This window comes from Cornus florida, unplaced genomic scaffold (genome assembly GCF_030987335.1).
Source record: "Cornus florida cultivar Cherokee Brave unplaced genomic scaffold, ASM3098733v1 CherokeeBrave_3.0.0_Hap2_Chr02, whole genome shotgun sequence".
Lineage (NCBI taxonomy): Eukaryota > Viridiplantae > Streptophyta > Magnoliopsida > Cornales > Cornaceae > Cornus > Cornus florida.
Window position 1 is genome coordinate 31,191,081 of NW_026775572.1, and position 20,723 is coordinate 31,211,803.

At 33.9% G+C, this 20,723-nt stretch overlaps 1 pseudogene; it reads left to right on the forward strand.

The window, feature by feature from the left end:
* LOC132295953 (acetylajmalan esterase-like) overlaps positions 1-20,211 on the forward strand; it is a 63,250-nt pseudogene extending 43,039 nt beyond the window's left edge.
* Positions 20,212-20,723: the final 512 nt, after the last annotated feature.

The window sequence follows — 20,723 nt, forward strand, 5'->3', positions numbered from 1 at the left end:
CTTCATCGTCTCTCTCTCTCTCTTCCCTATCGTTCTAGCCCTCTTTCTTCACTTGATTGTTGTTATTATTGTTGCTTCTGGTTTTAATAACTTTTCTGAACAACCATGTTGATGAGGGAGCGACTACGATTATTATACAGACTTTAATTGACTTGTTTTTGTCGTCTTCCTCATATCTCTTGTACAGTGGCTTAAACTTCATCTTTTTATCTACAATGATTTGCTTACCAAAAAAAATAAAGGATAAACTAAAATTTTGGTTCTTGGGTCAATTATCTATGCCCAATATGGTTCATAAGAAAATTTTGAAATCAGACGGATCTAATTGAAGAGAGAGAGAGTCTCATTGAAGAGTGAAAATCTATTTGAAAATTAGAGCAAGCATCACAACTTGAACCCTAAACATCTAGGGTTGATCCCAGAATTTACTATTGAAGAGAGAAGAAAAAAGAATGGAAAAATCAGACCATATCTAATTGAAGAAAGAGAGGGGTTTCTTCGCATAAATAGAGGAGATGACGTGGCAATGCCATGTTTGAGTCGGACTAAAATCGGCTCAGATGACAGAGTGAACTGGTTTGTGCTTGAGTTGGTGCTTGAGTTTGTGCTTGAGTTGTTGCTAGCTCCCAAGAAGAGTTTATTGGGTGATTGAAATGGGATTTCTGTGACTCAAATCTTCATCTTCTTATACACAACTGATCATTGATCAAAGTCAATGTAGGTGGCTACGAATATTGAGTATGTATACAAATGATTTGGTGAGAAGACCAAGAAAAAATGACTTAGTAAACGGTAAGTTTCCTAGGTGTTTCCTCATTTTATACCTTTTTTTTTTCCAATTTTTTTTTGAAAACAAAAAAACATGCCTTCTCCACTATAAATCATACGTTAGAGATTTGGATGTAAATGGGGAACCGCGTTGGTGATGTATTATAATATTAAGGAGAAAATCATTGTCAACTACTCACTAAATCTACACCATCTGTCCAAGATACAATTAAGTTCTTCAAGGGAATTTTTTTTTATTTTTTTATTTTTTTTTGGGTCATTTGATTTATTGGTAAGAGTTTTTCTTTATTATAGCTTGCCTCACATCAAACCAAAGTTATAGATACACAATTTTCAAACCTTAAACGTCATCTACATAAATATATATATATATATATATATATATATATATATATATATATATTAATAAAAATAATTTTATTTCTTGTTAGCATATTACATTATTGTTACGTTATTAAATGATTTTATAAACTAGAAATGTACTCTGAATAATAGATGAAAATTTATGGAAGGAAAAAAAAACATGCATGAAATGAAGTTTGATTCAGACTAATCCACAAAACTGTACAGAATCTCGAATAGGTGATAGATGAAAATTGTTTTTGCACTGTTTGGATTGGTTGAATTTTTAGTTAGTTCCAACTATTTGGTTGGATTCCAATTTTCACAAAACTGTACAGATTCTTGAATTAAACAATATTACAACATTGTGGCCAAAACCTCCTACCTCCATAATTACTAGTCACCCGTAGTCCATAATTTTTCTCACTGTTTTCATGTTTAATGTGTCAAGTATGTGTACAAGGACACAATTCAAAGGCCTTTCAAAATAGCTTTCAATTAAACAATATTACAACATTGTGGCCAAAACCAAAGAATACATGTTTTACAACACAATTCAAAGGTTTTTTTTTTATTGAATTACACTTAATTTATTTTTCTTATTGAAATAAATTATTAAAAAAATTATACTAATTTGATGACATATTTTTCATTAAATTATGGAAAAAAAAAAAAAAAAATATGAGCCACCCAAAAAAAAGTAGTCTGAATGCTGTATTGGCGATAGGGGACCAACCACCATGTGCCATAAAGGAAGTCCGAATGCTGTATTGGCGAGCCACGTGTATTGCCTCCAACAAAAACAATTGTTTCTCTATCCATAACAAACGTTGATTTTCTTAAAAATTCACTATGCCCACTAATTAATAATGCATGCTTTGTTATTTGAGGTTTGTATTTCTCTCTCTAATTGGATTTAATTATTTTAAAAATTAATAAATTTTAAAAGAATAAAAAAGAGTAAAAATTACTATAAAAAAAAGGTCATGAAAGTATAAAGATGTGTTAATATAAATGGTTTGAACCATTTCTAGGGTGTCAAATAAATACATTTTCGTGCTTTTTCTTTTTATTTTACAAAGAAAGAGAGTGAAAATAAAAGTAGAATAAGATGTGGGTGACCCCTAAAATTTATGGTGTTTTAATTATTGCAAATTAGAAAAAGGAACCCCTTTTATACTTCAATGTTTTCTGAATTTCTATTCCATTCACACTGGGCATGTGAGAAACACACTAAAGGTGTAGTAGGGACGAGAGGCGGGAGTCGGGGCATCTTTTACTATGGGTGCAACTTGGGTTGGGTAACCCGAACCCAACCCTCGCCCAGCCATATTTTTCAAGGACTTAGGCAATCATTTTTATAATTAGAGTTGGGTTTAGGTTAAAAAATCTTAACCAGAATTTAATTAGGGCTGAAGTTCTAGCAACCCGAATCAACCTGAACCCGAATTCTAATATTATTTTCATGTATATTTTTACTTTTAAATACATTATATATAATAATTAAACTATGATTATTTTTTTTATTTTCTTCTTTTTGTTAAATTTTAACTTATTATATGTTAACATTTAGGAGAACTAATTTTCTAAAAATGTGTTTGTAATTTATTAAAAACCTACAAAATGTCTTTAAATTTTTTCTTATTTAAGAGTAATTTAATCTAAAACTAATTCAAGATCATATTAAATTTTCGGTATAAGGATTAGCCATATGTGTAATCCAAAATTTTTACCCGAAATTTAAGTCCGAATTACAAGCCCGAATTTCAAAGTAGAAGGATAGGTTGAGCTTACGTTGAGTAGTTAAGGTTGATGATATGGTTAGGGTTGGGCTTGGGTTTAGCATTTCAGATGGGTTAGACTCAAGTTATACTTCAAACCCGCCCAAGCCGCCCGAGTTGTAGCCATATCTTTTACACTTGTCACAATATTAATGTATTTAAATTGCTTAAATTTCCAAAAAAGAAAAATAAAAAAAAAAAAAAAAAAAAAATATTGATGTGTTTAATTCCATTACAATTCATTTTCCTGTATTACCCTTATGGTTAATTTCCATTGCAACATCGATCGGTTGAGCCATATATTCAACCACCGTTGCCACGTATATAGAGGAGATCAAAGAATGAGTGAATGAGAATATACAAGAATTTCACCAACACTTGCAGTTAAATTTTATAAATTTCAATATAATAGCAGGCAGTTAGATAAGTTCTGCCGATTAACATATGAAAGATCAGCAATATTTAGAAACAACAAACAATTTAAAATCGTAGAATGTTTATAAGGTCAAAGCCCCCTAGGCCGGAATGAAGGAGGCTCCAAGCGAAACAATAAAGGGAAATACCGTAGCAATGATTCCGATTATCTGAAAGATATCAGCTGCCACTAATTTCTTCTTACGATGGAGAAATAATGCAATCAGAATAACAATGAATCCAACTGCAATGGCTGCTTTAACAAAGTAGGAAACCCACTTAGTTTTAGCCAAGTAAGAGGAGGTCCCATTCTGAGGGTAGGTCATCAAAGTAACAATCGCTTGACCAGTCATCGCAAGGAACATCTTCCCCAAATTCGTTTCATCATTATTTGGATCGCTGCCCTCGACTAAGCAACCGCTGCTCCTGTTCCGATCCATTTGGGTCGGAGTAGGCAACCCCTTCTCGATATCAGGTTCCTGCTGCGGAGGTGGTGGTGGTGTACCGATTCCAAACTTGCCATGCGTTTCATCATCATTTGGTAAGCTTTTATCAATCTCACCCTACAAAAAAGACACATATATATATTTCATGCAAAATAAGAGTTGAAATTAATTGGAAGCAGATGAAAAGACAAGTGTTGGATCGATATATGCAAGTTATAAACATTTACCAAGTTCATCTTACTTGTGGGACTTGCATAGTGCCATCTCGACTAGAGGAAGAGCTTTCACCAATTGCAACCATAGGGACTGATCTCGTTGGATGGCCAGACGTTTCATCATAGTAATTAGCCTACAAAAAAAAAAAAAAAACACAGCTTTCATCAAAATAAGAGCTAGAAAGCAATCAAATTATGGGATTAATTAGCATGTGAAGCCTCGTTAGATTTTTGCCATCAAAATTAGGGCAAATTTAATTTATAGCTGCACAAATACGATCAATTGCAACCTTTGCTCTTCTAATTTTTGGCTCCATGGATTCCGGCCACGGAGACCACCACTAAGTGAGGAGAATCCATGGCCCTAGTGAGGCGTTCGCGAAGGGGGTCGAGGTATGCGAATTGAAGACCCAACACAGTAACGATGAACCTCACAATTGTCGGTGGTGAGATATGGAGGAGCTTGACAACTGGTCGGAGATGTCGAGCAAGGGCTCGGTCTCTGGACAGGCTGAGCTCTCCGTCTAAAACGGAGCCGTGGGGTCACTGAGAAGTGTGAAGGCGTTACGGTGGCGCGTGGGTGGTGTCATGTGTGTACACTCACTGTTCTGCCGACGGTGGAACTCCTACTGGAGATGGTGGTTCTGTGGCGAAAGTGAAAGTGGCTAGTATATTGCAATGTATATATCGAATATGTTATGTGTTTAAACATATTCTAACATAAGAGAGCCCAACTGTACAACGTTAGCTTTCCCACATATATATATATATGTATATACCTGCTTGCACTTTCCGGAAAGGATATAACCACGGACGCCGCCAACGCCAGGAACACCAACGTGCTTTTCGGTGCTCTGGTGGTTCTCTCCTACCATAGCTTGTTTCAATGCGCTTACATTGCCCAGCTCCATCTCTCTCCTGCTTCTCTCTCTCTACAATATTTAGCTTCCCTGCTTTCCCTGCAGAGGGAAAATCTTCTTATAGGCAGAGGGAAAGCTGGGGAACTACAAAAAGGATGCTTATGAGTCACTTTTATTGACAGGCGTCCTTTTGGATGATAGTCCTTTCTCTCAAAGATTCTGTAGCAACGAAAGTGACTCATAAGCATCATTTTGTGCCACAGAAAGGACGGTCATAATTTTGAGAGTCAAAATTATGCTTATGAGAAAATTATGAGAAAGGATGATCCAATTGAGAAAGGATGAATTTTGACTCTCAGTCATCCTTTCTGTAGCAATGAAAGTGACTCATAAGCATCAATTTTTGAGAAAAGATGATCATCCTTTCTGTAGAAATGAAAATGACTCATAAGCATCCTTTTTGTAGACTTACAAAAGACTACAAGGAAAAACTAAATATAACTAAACTTGGTACCCTTGAATAATAAAATAGTCTAATTTTAAAGTCTATTTTTTAATTTGATTAAATTAAACAAATTTTTTATTTTTTTTTATTTTTTTATTATTATTTTTTTTTAAGGTTAAATTTCAATTATATATATAAGTATTGAAATAATTACAAGGAAAAACTATATATAAGTAGACTTAGTACCCTTGAATAACAAAATAGTCTAATTTTAAAGTTCATTTTTCAATTTGATTGAATTAAACAAAATAATTATACATACATCAATAATAATTATTAGGTCCAAAACACCCTTCAAACTCTTATTCTAAAATATCAAAATATCCTTAGAATTATATAATTTCAAAATACCAAAAGTCGATTAAGAAACCATCAAATCGGTGGATCCTGTGTTTGGAAGGAGCTTTGAAGGAGCGTGAGTGAAGAAAATTTGTGAAGAAAATCAAATCAATTGCAACAAGCATGACAAACAATTAGAGAGTATCTTACAAATCCAAATTTATTGTACACGCATTTTTTTTTTCCTTTTTATATGTACTATTTACATGTTTATCTCCTAGTTCCATTAATTATTCCAACTTTCTTTTTATGTTGCTTTTCAGCTAGGGTTGCAATTCGGGTGACTTAGGCGGGTTTGAAATATAACTTAAGTTCAACCCATGATATGAAATGCTAAACCCAAGTCCAACTCTAACCCTATAAAAAATCTTAATTACTCAACTTGAGCCCAACCTAACATTTTACTTTTAAATTCGGACTTGCAACTAGGGGTTAGATTCCAAGTTAAAACTTCGGATTAATTCTCGTTACTCATATGGTTAATCTTTAGACCGAATATTTAATATGATCTTGAATTAATTTTAGATTAAATTACTCTTAAACAAGAAGAATTTTCAAAAACTTTTTTTTAATTATTAATAAATTACAAACAATTTTTTAGAAAATTAATTCTCCTAAATGTTAACATACAATAAGTTAAGATTTAACAAAAAAAACTTGAAAACGAAAAAGAGTAATCATAGTTTAAATATTATAATAATGTATTTAAAAGTAAAAATATATATGAAAATAATATTAGAATTCGAGTTCGGATTGGCTCGGGTTGCGAGTACTTCAACCCAAGCCCAATCCCAATTAAATTCGGATTGAGATATTTTAATCCAAATCCAACCTTAATTGTAAAAATGATTGCCCAACCACTTTTTGTAGCTTTCATATTACATCTATATCATGCACACTCTTTAACTTTTCATCCCTCAAATTGTTGATTTCTGTCTTATGTGCCATCTCCCTGCAAGTTGGAGATGCTTCCGGCATATGAAATTTATCACTTATTTTTTAATCTTGTTTTTAGGAGTCCTCGTGGTCTTGGATGCACATCCAGGAGGAAAATATATATACAGATCTCATACCTGAATATGTAAACTATGCAAGGACCATCTATGAAGGTTTTGAGTTATTTTTTTTTATCTTTTTCTGCAATCTAATTTTGGAAAAATAAGATCATGCAATTTTGTTGTTATTGCTAGATGATCTCGGGGATGTTGTTGCTGATGTCAATTACCTGAATGTCGGAGGTGCTGTGTCTGATTGTCAGATTTTTATTTGCTAATGTCTTCCTGAAGGTAACTGCAACTCAATTTACTTGAAGCCATCTCAGATTCAAATATGCAAAATCGATGGTGTTCATATAATAATATCCTTTATTATTATCAGCCACATCGATCCTCATCTTGTCCAGAATGCGATCAGTGTTTTGTTTTCTATGTAGTGCTTATTGATGCAATACCAATTATCTAACGCACTGCATGCATGTATTCACGATGCCTACCCTTTTTCATCGACGATGCCTACCCTTTTTCATCGACGATGCCTAACCTTTACCAGCAATTGCTGCTATAACACTGTTTTTTCTTTGTGTTTTCCTTTTTATACACACACACATGGATGTTCATGTAAAAAAAGGTCATGTGGGTGGGTGGTGTATTTGAAATACTGAATAGTGAAGCTCTGCTTATAAATTTATATTGTATAAATGAATGTCCAATTATGACATTATTTTTGGATGATTTGCCATTGTTTTAAATTACATATGTTCTCAGGCAACTTTTTAACTGCATAGACGACATTCTGAAGGCTATATTTCTAGAATTTTTTGGAAAAAAACATACCCATCAAAGTTCTCAAATACCCAACTATTCTTCAATCTTCCATGTATTATATATGCAGCACAACTATAGCAAGAAATTTAAAGTCAAACCAAGAAAATGCACATTGAATCTGCATAATATAAAAAACCATCCAATTCTTATTTACTAATGATATGTAATTCGCAAATTCAAATCAAATTAATTAAAACAATATGAAAAATTTAGGTCACAAACTCCCAATGAATACCTATACATAACTACTAATTTGGTAGCGAAGGAAACAAAACTCTAGACAACTCATTGCAGTTGAGGGAAGATCTCATGAATGAGCTTTCCCGCCATAAACTTGTAAGCCTCTTGGGTCAGATGAACTCCATCCCAGCTGATGAATTTGTTTGATTCAGCACAAACTGGAATATCTGGAGCTCCACACATTCTTCTTATTTCTAAAATGACATCTTAAACCTCGTTGACCAATACAAAATTATTGGTCACACACACACACACACACATATATTCATATATCGTCTTCCTCCCACGTGATTCTCTCTCTCCTCTGTGTCTGAGTGCCTCCTTCTCCTTCATCACCACACCCAACCACCCACCATGGCACGTCACGTTGGTGTCGTCGCTGTGGAGAACTTGGAGACATCGACATAGCATGATGAACTGATGACCACGGAAGATTAAACAAGGTCGGCGGCAAGCAAGGTTGTGATCGGAGAACGCCGACAATAGAGGACGGCTGCGAGATGGTCATGATGATGGCAAACTTGATTAGTGGTCGATGACAAGAACTGATAATAGCAGTGTTGAATATTTGTGGCTCAATTTCATCAGCATCAGCATCACCCATTTACATCATCCATTACATCATCAACTTGGCCTCCAAGAATTATAATCAGCAAGCTAACTTTTTTCTTGGTCTCCAAGTCTAGCCTATGCATGCGTGGTCACCAAGTTCTCAATCTGTGTGATGGAATTTTGGCTTTAAATAGCCTTGATCTCCATGGTTTCAAGGCGTCCAACAATTAAGAGTGTCTATTCAATATAGAAAGTGAAAGTGTAAGAGAGTTTTGGGTGTAATTGGGTTTTGGGTGTGAGCCACTTAAGCATTTTATCTCTTTATTTTCATAATGAAATATTGTTCTGTCTTCTCCCCGTGAATGTAGGCACAGCCAAACCACGTAAATCCTTATCTCGTTTGTGTGTGTGCCATTTTATTTTTTCTTGTCATTATTTTTCTCTTGTTCTCATAAACTCCTATTCGATCCTTACTTCATAACAAACTAGTATCAGAGCTTGGTTTGTGTATTGTGTACAGATACTATTCACACATACAGTACTGTTCACAGATACTTTTCAGGTACTGTTCACAAATACGGTACAATTCACCGAGGAATTTTTGGGGGAGTTTTTTAAGATGTTGACAAGATTTTAAATTGAGAAATTTAATGGCAATATTAGTTTCAGTCTTTAGCGCATTAAGATGCAGGCCCTGCTCACTCAGCAAGGTTTTGGCAAAGAAAAAGTTAGAAAGAGGAGTTACGATCCTAATTCTCAAAAGGGTTGTGAGGGGACTACATAATATGGTGGGAGAATGAAATCCGTTTTCAGATGGAAACCGAAATTACAGCAGTCCTTACAGGGAGGCAGACCTATGAGGACAGGTGTGATATTGACTTGCAATAATCTTGGTGGTAATGAGATAGTCCATTCGAGTGTCATTAAGAAGTGTGTGAGGCAAGTAGTTAGTCACAATAGAGATGCGAGAAAAAGTCAAGGACATCCTATTCTCCACAAGGGTGAGAAGATAACTTTTCATTACCAGCCGGTGGTTTGTCGGCGGTTAGAGAAGGTTGCTGAAGGAGATGTCAAACTTGGAATTTCTGAGGGTATTTTTGATAAGCGCTTAGAGTTTGACAGAAATACTGAAGGCATACTTGTGGCTGCGCAAGACATGAATAGGTTGAAGAATGAAAACTCGAGGGTTAAGTTTGAGGATGACTCAAACTTAACTAAAATTCTTTATTAATTTGTTTTGTGTTGGAGATTATGATGTCGTTATTTTTAATCATATTGTGGTAAAGGAAGACTTTTTATGGTGTTGTCTTATCATTTGCACTTAGGTGGAGAATTTTTGCCAAGGTGGAGATTTGTTGAGTAATTTATGGCTCAAATTTTTTTTGATTAGACAACTTGCATGCACCAGTTACCTTTTCATGGTGATCAAGTATTTGGTATTCATATGGAATACTTCAGCCCCTCTTTATTGAAACATGCACCAGCAAAAGTGTGACATCACTTTCTCTCTCATGCATCTTCAATTGGTGGTGTAATTGCAGCTTTATCTAGAAGCTTTTGGAAGCCGACATTACATGGTCAACAATTTCGGCTGCAAGCTAATCATCCTTGTGTATGACAGCTATTTGGTGCGTGGAGAACAAGCTGATTTGCCGCCTCACTTCTGTCTATATATATGTAATGAATCTCATGCAATGAGATCATTCGAGAGGCATCTAAGAGTAAGACAATATTCAGATCAAGAAAGTATATTGGTTTTGTATGTGTGAGAAAATCCTTTTGTGTGTACAATCTTCAAGAGAGAGTTGAAGTTTGTATTTTGGTGGGTTTTTCTCTTTATGTAAACTATATACTATTTGGGGTATTTCTTGAGTGTTGAATGAGTTTTCTTTGTTAGTGAGTGAGTGGTGTGGAAGAGAGATTATTATGAGGAAGAACTAAAACGTTTTTCAGTTTGTAATCTTATTCTTTATAGTGATACGAATCATCATTGCCCGTGGACATAACCCTATTTGTGAGAGTGAACCACGTATAAATCATTGTCTCGTTTGTGTGTGTGCTTATTTATTTTCTTGTCACTATTTTTCTCTTGTTCTCATAAACTCCTATTCGATCCTTATTTCATAACAGGCAGAGAACAAAATGCCAACAAAATAATCGAAAGTTGTAGGTTGTCGATACAGAGCTTTTGGTGCATGATTCCGTCAATCCCTTCGCTCCGGATGCATTTTCGTCATCGATTGCTTTGCTTGATGGTGATTTGATGGTGCGCCGACCGTATGAAAGAGAAGGGAGAGATATGATAGAGGAGTGAGAGAAACTGAATAGTGGAAATAAGCCTTCTGCTAATTCTATTCTTAGATGAGTTGTGTTGTTGAAAAATGCAGCAAACAGCCTAGTCAGCTGACTTAGAGAAATTTACAGAGGCATATTCCATTGCAGCACATCTCACATCCAAGCCCAAACTTGCATCTTGAAAATGAACACTGAACAAATAAATGATCATTTAAATCTTAAAAGCTCCTCTGAAACTATGCTACCCACAAACAGTCTTTTGCCTTGATGAAATCCTAAGTAAGCTTTGGTAAAGAAACCACAACGGATTCCCACGTGCCAACGTATACACCTACACTTGCCCGCAGTTTGTAGATCAGCAACCTTATTATGATTAATTCCACATCGATCAATAGAAAATGAACAAGCATTGTTAAGGAATTCATAGCAAGCCAAACTTTTTATCAATAAGAATGAGGCAGACTTTAGCTATTCCACTAAAGAATTGATTGCCAATTGAGAGGAGATAGAGTAAAGTAGAGCCTTAAAAATCTTAAAAAAAGAATTAATGTCAGTAGCTTATTGGTTGACTAGGTTCATGGGTATATATTTGTTTGTGTATCTGCAAGGGTATTTTTGTCTTTTTGATTCAACTCTAAAATTTTATAAATATTAATATATAATTTATGGGTAAAATTGTAAAATCATACATTTCTGTTAGTAAAGTAAACCGCTGTCACAAAGAGGGGAGGTAGGTCGAATTTTGAAACGTAGAGGGGTGTGAGTGGGATATGGTCAAAGGTTAGGGGGTGTAACTGAAATTAACCCTTTATTCTATTGTCAGATTCTATGGCACATTTGTAATTTGTAGCATGCTCGGGGCCATTTATTTTGTGACCTACTGACCTGTTTTGTCATACATCATAATCCATGGCATATTTATAAATTGTAGCATGCCCGGGGCCATTTATTTTGTGACCTACTGACCTGTTTTGTCATAGAAGTCAGAACTAGACCTGTCAATGGATCGGATTCTAATCCGAATCCGATCCGATTATTCGGATTTGGATTGAATAAAAAGTCTGATAACCCGATTACGATCCGAATCCGATAATCCGATTCCTTAACAAATCGGATATGGATTTATGTTGATCCGATCCGATAATGATCCGATCCGATCAAAATAATATATAATTTTATATATATATATATATATATATATATATATATATATATATCATATGTATACCATCAGATTTGTACCGCTGTAATCACAACCTTATTGTACAATAAGGCCAGTGTTCTCATCTGCATAGGAATAAATCTCCACAACGTATGTGTTAATACTCTAGTATACTTCAGAAAACGCAAGTAATCGGAGACTTTGATCAACAGCAAGAAGGGGAATCGACAGCAAGAAAGGGAAGGGGAACACAACGATTGACTGGCGAAACCTTTCAGAGTAGTTTCTTAATACTTATTCTCTCTCCTTTTTCTTCTATTTTTCCTATTCTTTTATCTATTACAAACCCTAATTTTGCATCTTTCCTCTTTCTTCCCTCTCTCTCTCTTTCTGTTTATGATAATGATTTTAGTTCTTTGTGTCAAAGTTGTGGCTTTATTTCTCAAAACATGAAACTTGTTTGACAAATTTGGGATTACTGAACCAATTTTGCTTGATTATTTTGCATCTTTCCTCTCTCTTCCCTCTCTCTCTTTCTGTTTATAATAATGATTTTAGTTCTATGTGTAAAAGTTGTGGCTTTACTTCTAAAACATGGAACTTGTTTGACAAATCTGGGATTACAAAACCCATTTTGCTTGATTATGTTTATGTAAATTGCAAAAGGTATATAATTTACAATTGGATCGGATTTATCCGATCAGATATCCGATAGAGTAAGTATCGGATTCGGATTGACTATGCATGAATCCGTTAGATTATCGGATCGGATCGGACTGCTTATTTTGCTTATCGGATTCGGATCGAATTGACCGTGATCCGGTCCAAATCTAATCCGTTGACAGGTCTAGTTAGAACCCATGGCATATTTGTAATTGAGTAATGCTTGCATCCTGCACAAGGAGGATGCGCTTCATCCTCCCTGCTAACGTGGCTTCCTTATATGCTGACATGTGTCCAGAATAAAAAAAAATAAAAATATGGGTAATACCCATTTTGCGGGTCAAACCTGTTTTTCACCCCCCTCTCTCTCTCTTTCTCTCTCTCTCTTTCAATACCTAAACTACCCATTTTTAATCTTCCCATTTCTCTCTCTCTCTCTCTCTCTCTCTCTCTCTCTCCCTCTATCTTTCTGCTTATGTTTAAGGAGAGATGTAAAAGTTTTTCATCGTCCCTCTGTCTCCTTCTCTCCATTTTTCTGCTTACGTTTAAGGAGAGATGTAAAAGTTTTTCATCGTCCCTTTCTGAGGAGCGGATCTTTCAAGGAGAGATCTAAACGTACGCAAAGGATTTGAAGATCCTGATCAAGGTAGTCATAAATCGTCAAGAACGCATCAACGAGAAGCATTTGGATCTCGATACTCTGCTCGATCCCCTTGCCACCGATCCCCGAGGCAGTTCTGAACGGAGATTAAGGAAATGATTCTGAACACATCAACGCAATGGATTAGTGTTTCATTCAAATTTTTTTTATATATATAAATTGTTTTACTTTCTTTATTTATTTTGAAGAATAAAATGATTCTGAACAGAGATTGAAGAAATATTATTGTGATTTCAAGTTAGTGTTTCATTCTCTTTTTTTTTTTTTTTTTTTTTTTTTTTTTTTTTGTATATATAAAAATTGTTTTACTTTCTTTAATTATTTCCTCTGGTTATATATATATATAGAACTTCAAATTTTTTTATGGTTGTTCTGGTAACTAAAAAAAATATATAGAAAGTAGGAAGAAGACACACTATATAGTATATTGGACCAGAAAAGAGGTTACAATTGTAGTAATAGAGTAAGAATGGAGAAAAATAAGAGTGCAGCACTCAGAAGTCTGACATTAAGCATCCAAATTGAGAAGGAAAAAAATGGTTTAAAAGAAGTATATATCCAACCTAGCAAATATATATATAAATATCTGTTTTACTTTTGAATTTGGCTTTCACATTGACATCTAAATCTATAATCCCTCAATCTCTCTCTTGAATGAATCCATCATTTCATTTGAAAGGAAAAAAAATGAAAGAGTTATAATGCCGTCAAATCCAAACTGCGCCCGAACAATTTGGCTTATGCATTTCTGTAGTTGGAGAGAGAAAAGGGTAAAAAACGGGTTTGACCCACAAAATGGGTATTACCCATGCTTTTATTATTTTTTAATTCTGGACACGTGTCAGCATATAGGGAAGCCACGTCAGCAGGGAGGATGAAGCTAATCTTCCTTGCGCAGGATGCAAGCATTACTCTATCCATAATATAGAATTTGAATTGCTTACAGGAAACATTATTTCACACTCAGTGTGGAACTAGGAATTCATTCACTATATATATATATATATATATATATATATATATATATATATATATATATATTAGTACCCCAACACATTATAGAGTATACGTTTAGGAAAAAACTTGTTTGGTAGATCTCTTTGGTGTTGAGAAATGGCCATTAATACTAATAGTGTGTTTTTCTGTGTTTTTGTGACACTCGTGAGCTTCTTCTCTGTTCTTTATCTGCCTCAATCATGCAATGCTCATCCCTTGAAGATTTGCAACTTTGATGAGATATATCAGCTCAGAGACTCCATATCTGACACCGGAAATTTGATTCGTGAGACTCCAATTGGAGCTGCTTTGCCTTTTGGTAGGCTTCCATATGGTCAGAATTTCTTCAACAATGCCACTGGTCGATGCTCAAATGGACTTTTCATGATCGACTACTTTGGTAAGTCGTTGATTTTCTCTCATTTCTCATCTGTATCATAAATTCATAATTGATATAACTTCATTTATTGTTTATTTCTTTAGTAGTTTGTCTAATGAATCTTTTTTATTTGAATACTATAGTATATCCAAAATATATGTCAACTTTTATTTATCAAATATAATTTAATAACTTTATTTGTATCATTAATATGTTTTAGATTCTGTATACTAATCAGTGTCGACATAGATAGTATCTAACTATGATAAACTATCCATGCTTTTAGATCTTCTTCTTGTTATTTCTTGTTGTTTTTATATATATACAAAAATTAAGGAAAAATAATAATAATAATGTCAATTAGTTTGTACTTGTAGGTTCCAAATTCTTCGTTAAACGATTTTCCTTAATCAACACTATATATCTTAGTTTTTTAAGTTAATGCAAAACTAATACTTGTGTTATGTTTTGGGATATGAACATTAAGACTGCAATATAGAAGTTAAAACCTAAAACATGTATTAACAAACCTTACAAAAAATATATACAGAAATAGTACTTTACATATTCACTGATTCATAAATATTACTTTGCCACTATATACTTTTTATTTTTATTTTTTTAATATATATATATATATATATATATATATATTAAGACTGCAATATAGAAGTTAGAACCTAAAACATGTATTAACAAACCTTACAAAAAATATATTCAGAAATAGTACTTTACATATTCACTGATTCATAAATATTACTTTGCCACTATATACTTTTTATTTTTATTTTTTTAATATATATATATATATATATATATATATATATATATATATATATATATATATATAAGTTATTACTAATTAAACTGCATTATATTTTCATATTTTGATTGCATTGGCATATAGACTTCCATTTCTGAATCCGTACAAGAATATTGAAGTTGACTTTAGACATGGAGTGAACTTTGCAGTTGTTGGCTCTACTACTTTATCAACACAAAAACTGGTTCTACTACTTTATCGACGCATTTCAAGTCCACATTGTTGGTCTTAAGGATTTTATCGAAAGGTCAATCTAATGTTTTGATGATTACAAATCATTAATGATGTTTAAGTACTAATATTTTTATTGAGTGATATATAGATGATCAATATTCAAACCTCAATGTTGAGCTAGAAGATCCATTCCAAGTATTCCAAGCATTCAAGTAATGGATTCAAGGAAGCCTTAAAAGTTGCAAGAAATCAAAGAAAAACTCGGACTTCAAAGATCATTCAAGTATTTCAAAGAAAGAAAACAAGTCTTCATTAAGCCTAAATGATCATGGTCAAAGAATGAAGAAAAGGGTAAATAGGATGGTGAGAGATTAAGATTTAATGTCAAAGTATATTTGAATATATTTTGAAGCTCAAAATTATAGGATCATGCATATTCATTCTAATTCAGCTGTTAAATACTTAAAAATTTGCTCATGAACTTCATATATACATTCATACTCAAGCTACTCAAAATAGGAAGTGCATAGGACTCAGTTAAATTCAATTTTTGTCTTGCACAGCAATGGAGTAGCCTCTATTCAAAGTAGAGCATGCTCATTTCTGTCCAGTAGCCATTTTAGTTATTACACAGCAATGGAGCCGCCTCCATTCAAGGTACAGCATGCTCTTTTCAGTCCAGTAGCTAATTCTGGCTCGAGAAACAATTTTTTTCTTCAAAAAAGAGCTGCCTCCACTGAGTGCGAAACCGCCTCTTGAATGTAATAGAGCCGCCTCCTCTTTTGGATAGAGCAGGCTCCTTCTGGGGATTTAAATTCCAACGGGTATTTTTGCATTAAATGATGTCCAACCACATTTAACAACTAGATTGAGCTTCATATTTCTATAAATATAGATGGTTGGTCTACAATACAATTACACCACTTAAAAGAGCATTCAAAAAGAGCATTCAAGAGCCATAAATACTTTCCCTTAAGCATTTATTTTTATCACTACATTCTCTCACCTCATCCTAGAACTTGAGCTTCATTTATATTCTTATCTACTCTAGTTGTGAGCTGAAATTATATCTTTTCTTTGAGAGAGAAATAATCTTGTATTTCATTTATATTACTTTAAACTTGTAAGGGTTAGTGTAACCCATAAGAAGCCTAGGAGAAGGGTGTTCTCCTAGCAAAGAAGAAAAGCAAGGTCTTGCTTCAATTAAAGGTTTGCTTTCCACCATTAAGGAGAAGCTCTAGTGAATTTGGGAAGTCTCAAGGGGGATCTTGAGCCAAGGAGTAGGAGTTTCCGAACCTCGCTAAATCGGCGAGTCATTGTTTGCAATTTCCTATCTCTATCTCTTTTATACTTGTGCTTTATATTGCTTAAATATTTCAATTGATTATTGCATGATAGTTAGTTGGAAATAATTTTTATAAATTGCAAAAATTGGCCATTAACTCTATTCACCCCCTTAGAGTCAATTAGTGGTTAATAATTGGTATCAGAGCCTAATCTTTAGACAAAAATTTAATCATCTTAGAGAACGATCATGGCCAATACAAATTTTCATCAAGAAGGCCAATCTAACAATAGACTTCCCTGGTTTGACGGAAATGACTACAACTATTGGAAAATCAAAATGAGAGCATTCTTAAGAGGCCTAGATATAGATGTTTGGAAAGTCACCGAACAAGGAGACCATGTTCCAACCAAAATGGTAGATGGTGAAAAAGTTCCAACAACCGATATTGAATGGATCCTCAATGACCGTAGGCTTGTACAATGCAATGTTAAAGCTATCACTAATATCTATTGTGCCTTAAGCAAAGACAAATTCAATAGAGTTTCGGATTGCGAAACGGCCAAAGAAATTTGGATAAACTTGAAGTTACTTATGTAGGTACTAGTCATATTAAGGAATCCAAAATGAATACGCTGGTCTATAAATATGAACTTTTTACCATAAACAACAAGGAAACTATTAGTGAAATGTACTCTCGTTTTACTAACATTGTGAATCCTTTGAAGGCTTTTGGAAGGTCTATATATCGTCCGACAACGTGAGAAAAATTCTTAGGTCCTTGCCTAAAAATTGGAAAGCCAAGAAGACCGCGATCTAAGAGGCCAAAGATCTTAACACACTCCCCATAGATGAACTTATTGGTTCATTGATGGCTTATGACCTAGAAATAAATGATAGAGATGAAGACAAAGAAACTCAAAAGAAGGATCTAGCTCTTCAAGCTTCTACCAAAGAAGTCGCAATGGATAAAGCTCCTAATGATGGGAAGTCTCAAGGGGGACCTTAAGCCGAGGAGTAGGAGTTTCCGAACTTCGCTAAATCACCAAGTCATTGTTTGCAATTTCTTATCTCTATCTCTTTTATACTTGTGCTTTATATTGCTTAAATATTTCAATTAATTATTGCATGATAGTTAGTTGGAAATAATTTTTAAAAATTGCAAAAATTGGCCATTGACTCTATTCACCCCCTTCTAGAGTTAATTAGTGGTTAACACACATGTCACAGTAACAGAGGTTGCTCATTCATCTAAACTAATTCAAATGGTTTTTAGAATTATTAAAATTGAGTGATTATTTACTTAAATGTTTTATTTACTTTATTTATATTTGACAGAATGTGTTGAAAAGCTGAAGAAGTCTATGTTCATGGTTGGAGATATAGGAGGGAATGATTATAATTATGCACTGTTTGAAGCTATATTTATTGAGGAGGTTAAGACCATTGTGCCTAATGTTTTCCATGCTATAAAGGATGCTGTTAGAGTATGTTTTCAACTCTATGTTTTCATTTTTAGTAAACTAACTACTTGTTACTTCTAATCTAATTCTGCTGTTATGGGTTTCAGAAAGTTATCCATTATGGTGCAATCCGAGTAATTGTTCCCGGTAACTTCCCAATAGGTTGTTTTCCAATTTATCTCACCCGATTCAAAACCAATGACTCATCAGCTTACGATGAGCATCATTGTCTTAAAGTGTTTAACGACTTTTCGATATATCACAATGACCATCTACTGAAAGCCATCGAAGAATTGAAGTAAGAGTATGTGAAAATAGAGTTACGGGGGTTGCGGAAACAGTTAGTTGATTTTAATTGTGATTAACTCCTTTAATGACCTAGATCTGATTGTTAGGTTAACTTACTCAATTTATGATTGATTAAATTATATGACCAATTTAAACATCCACAATCACAAATATATGAAAAGTAAAACAAGTTAAAGTTAGAGAGATTGTACCAGGATTTTAGCGAGGAAACCCCAGTTGATAAAATACGTCAACTGTTTGCATGGGAAAAACCTTGTGGACTATTCAGTCCAAAGTAAACCAATCCACTATGTTTGAAACAAAGTATACTGAACTTTGACTCTGGCTCACACCCTATCGTTCTATCAAACACCAATTGCTGACAATCCTCTGGCTTTGCAACTTCCCATCCAAGAGCAACTTGACCTCAGGCTTATGCTTGATATTTGTAGAAGAGTAGCAGGTAGATTAGACAATACTCCACGAATACTCCAACCCTTTCATAGTGTGATTGCTTTTACTTCTGTTCTTCAAGATCTGAACTTGGTTGTAGAAGAATTAAATCTTACTTATCATCCGGAATCTCTGAATCTTCAATATAGCTTCAATTCCGATGAGATAGAGAATAACACAACTAAATCACTCATGAATATATATGTGTGCTCTCAAAAATAAATTCAAAGTAATCAGATTTGATTTTTTGAATTTTTTTTCTCTCTAAAGGCTTTCTCAAAATATAGAATTGATTTTCCCTAAAGCCATTTTTAAACCAATGTGTATGACAAGGTTTATATAGAGTTTAGAAAGTCTTAATTCCTCAGAAAATATGATAAATTTCGTGCATAGGACTTGGAAGGAAATTAGAATAAAAAAGGAAACTAACAGAACAAGGTAACTTAAAACCTAATGCTGTTAGAACTCCTGGAACCGGTTCCCAAATCTTGGTTGTTCCCAAAGGTCAGAATAGTTTCCAATTCACTTTGGCTAACAGTTCCCACATGTGGTACCAATTCAATAAGGACAATGAAGAAATCTTCTTCAACCCATGTTTGGCTACCGGTTCAAGGAACTTCCTACCGGTTCCCAAGAGGCAAAATAGAAATCTTTGTTTCCTTTAACCTTCTAAACTTCCTAAAGTGTTCTCACTCACTCACATACTTTCCTAAAGCATTGTTCTCATCACCTAGGAGTGTAGCACCTTCTTCAAATCCGCATCCGATCTTCAATCTTTGAAATTTTGAACCGAAAAATTATAACTCAATCGGACTTGTTTTGACAATGAAATTAGCTAATTAAAAAATATGTCTTACAGAGCATCCGAATGCAGTCATTGTATATGGCAATTACTATAACTCCTTCAAATGGCTTTTCAAGAATGCTCTATATCTTGGTGAGTGGAGTCTTCTCAACCTCCCATAAACATAAACACACACAGTGTTCCAACTGCATAAAAGGATTAATTAACCAAGATATTTTCTTTTAATTTTGTTAATTACATGATTTAATGCGATGACTGCCCAAAAAGCTTGCTATGGAACTGGGGGTGACTATAATTTTGATATGACAAGAATGTGTGGAGGTCTAGATGTTCCGGTTTGTGCTGAATCAAACAAATTTATCAACTGGGATGGACTTCATCTCACGCAAGAGGCTTACAAGTTTATGGCGGGAAAGCTCATTCATGAGATCTTTCCTCAACTGCAATGCATTGTCTAAAGTTTTGTTTCCTTTGCTACCAAATTAGAAGTTATGTATAGGTATTCATTGAGAGTTTGTGGCCCAAATTTTTCATATTGTTTTAATTAATTGATTTGAAATTGCGAATTACAAATCATTAGTAAATAAGTATCGGATGGTTTTTGATATTATGCAGATTCAATGTGCATTTTCTTGGTTTGACATTAAATTTCTTGCTATTGTTGTGCTGCATAATACATGGTAGATTGAAGAATTGTTGGGTGTTTAAGAACTTTGATGGGTATTTTGTTATTTTTTATTTTTATTTTTTCCAAATAATTCTAGAAATATAGCCTTCAGAATGTCCATGTAGTTAAAAAATTGCCTGAGAACATATGTAATTTAAAACAATGGCAAATCTTCCAAAAATAATGTCAAAATTGGACATTCATTTATACAATTAATATAAATTTTATAAGCAGAGCTTCACTATTCAGTATTTCAAATACACCACCCACCCACATGACCTTTTTTTTACTTGGACATCCATG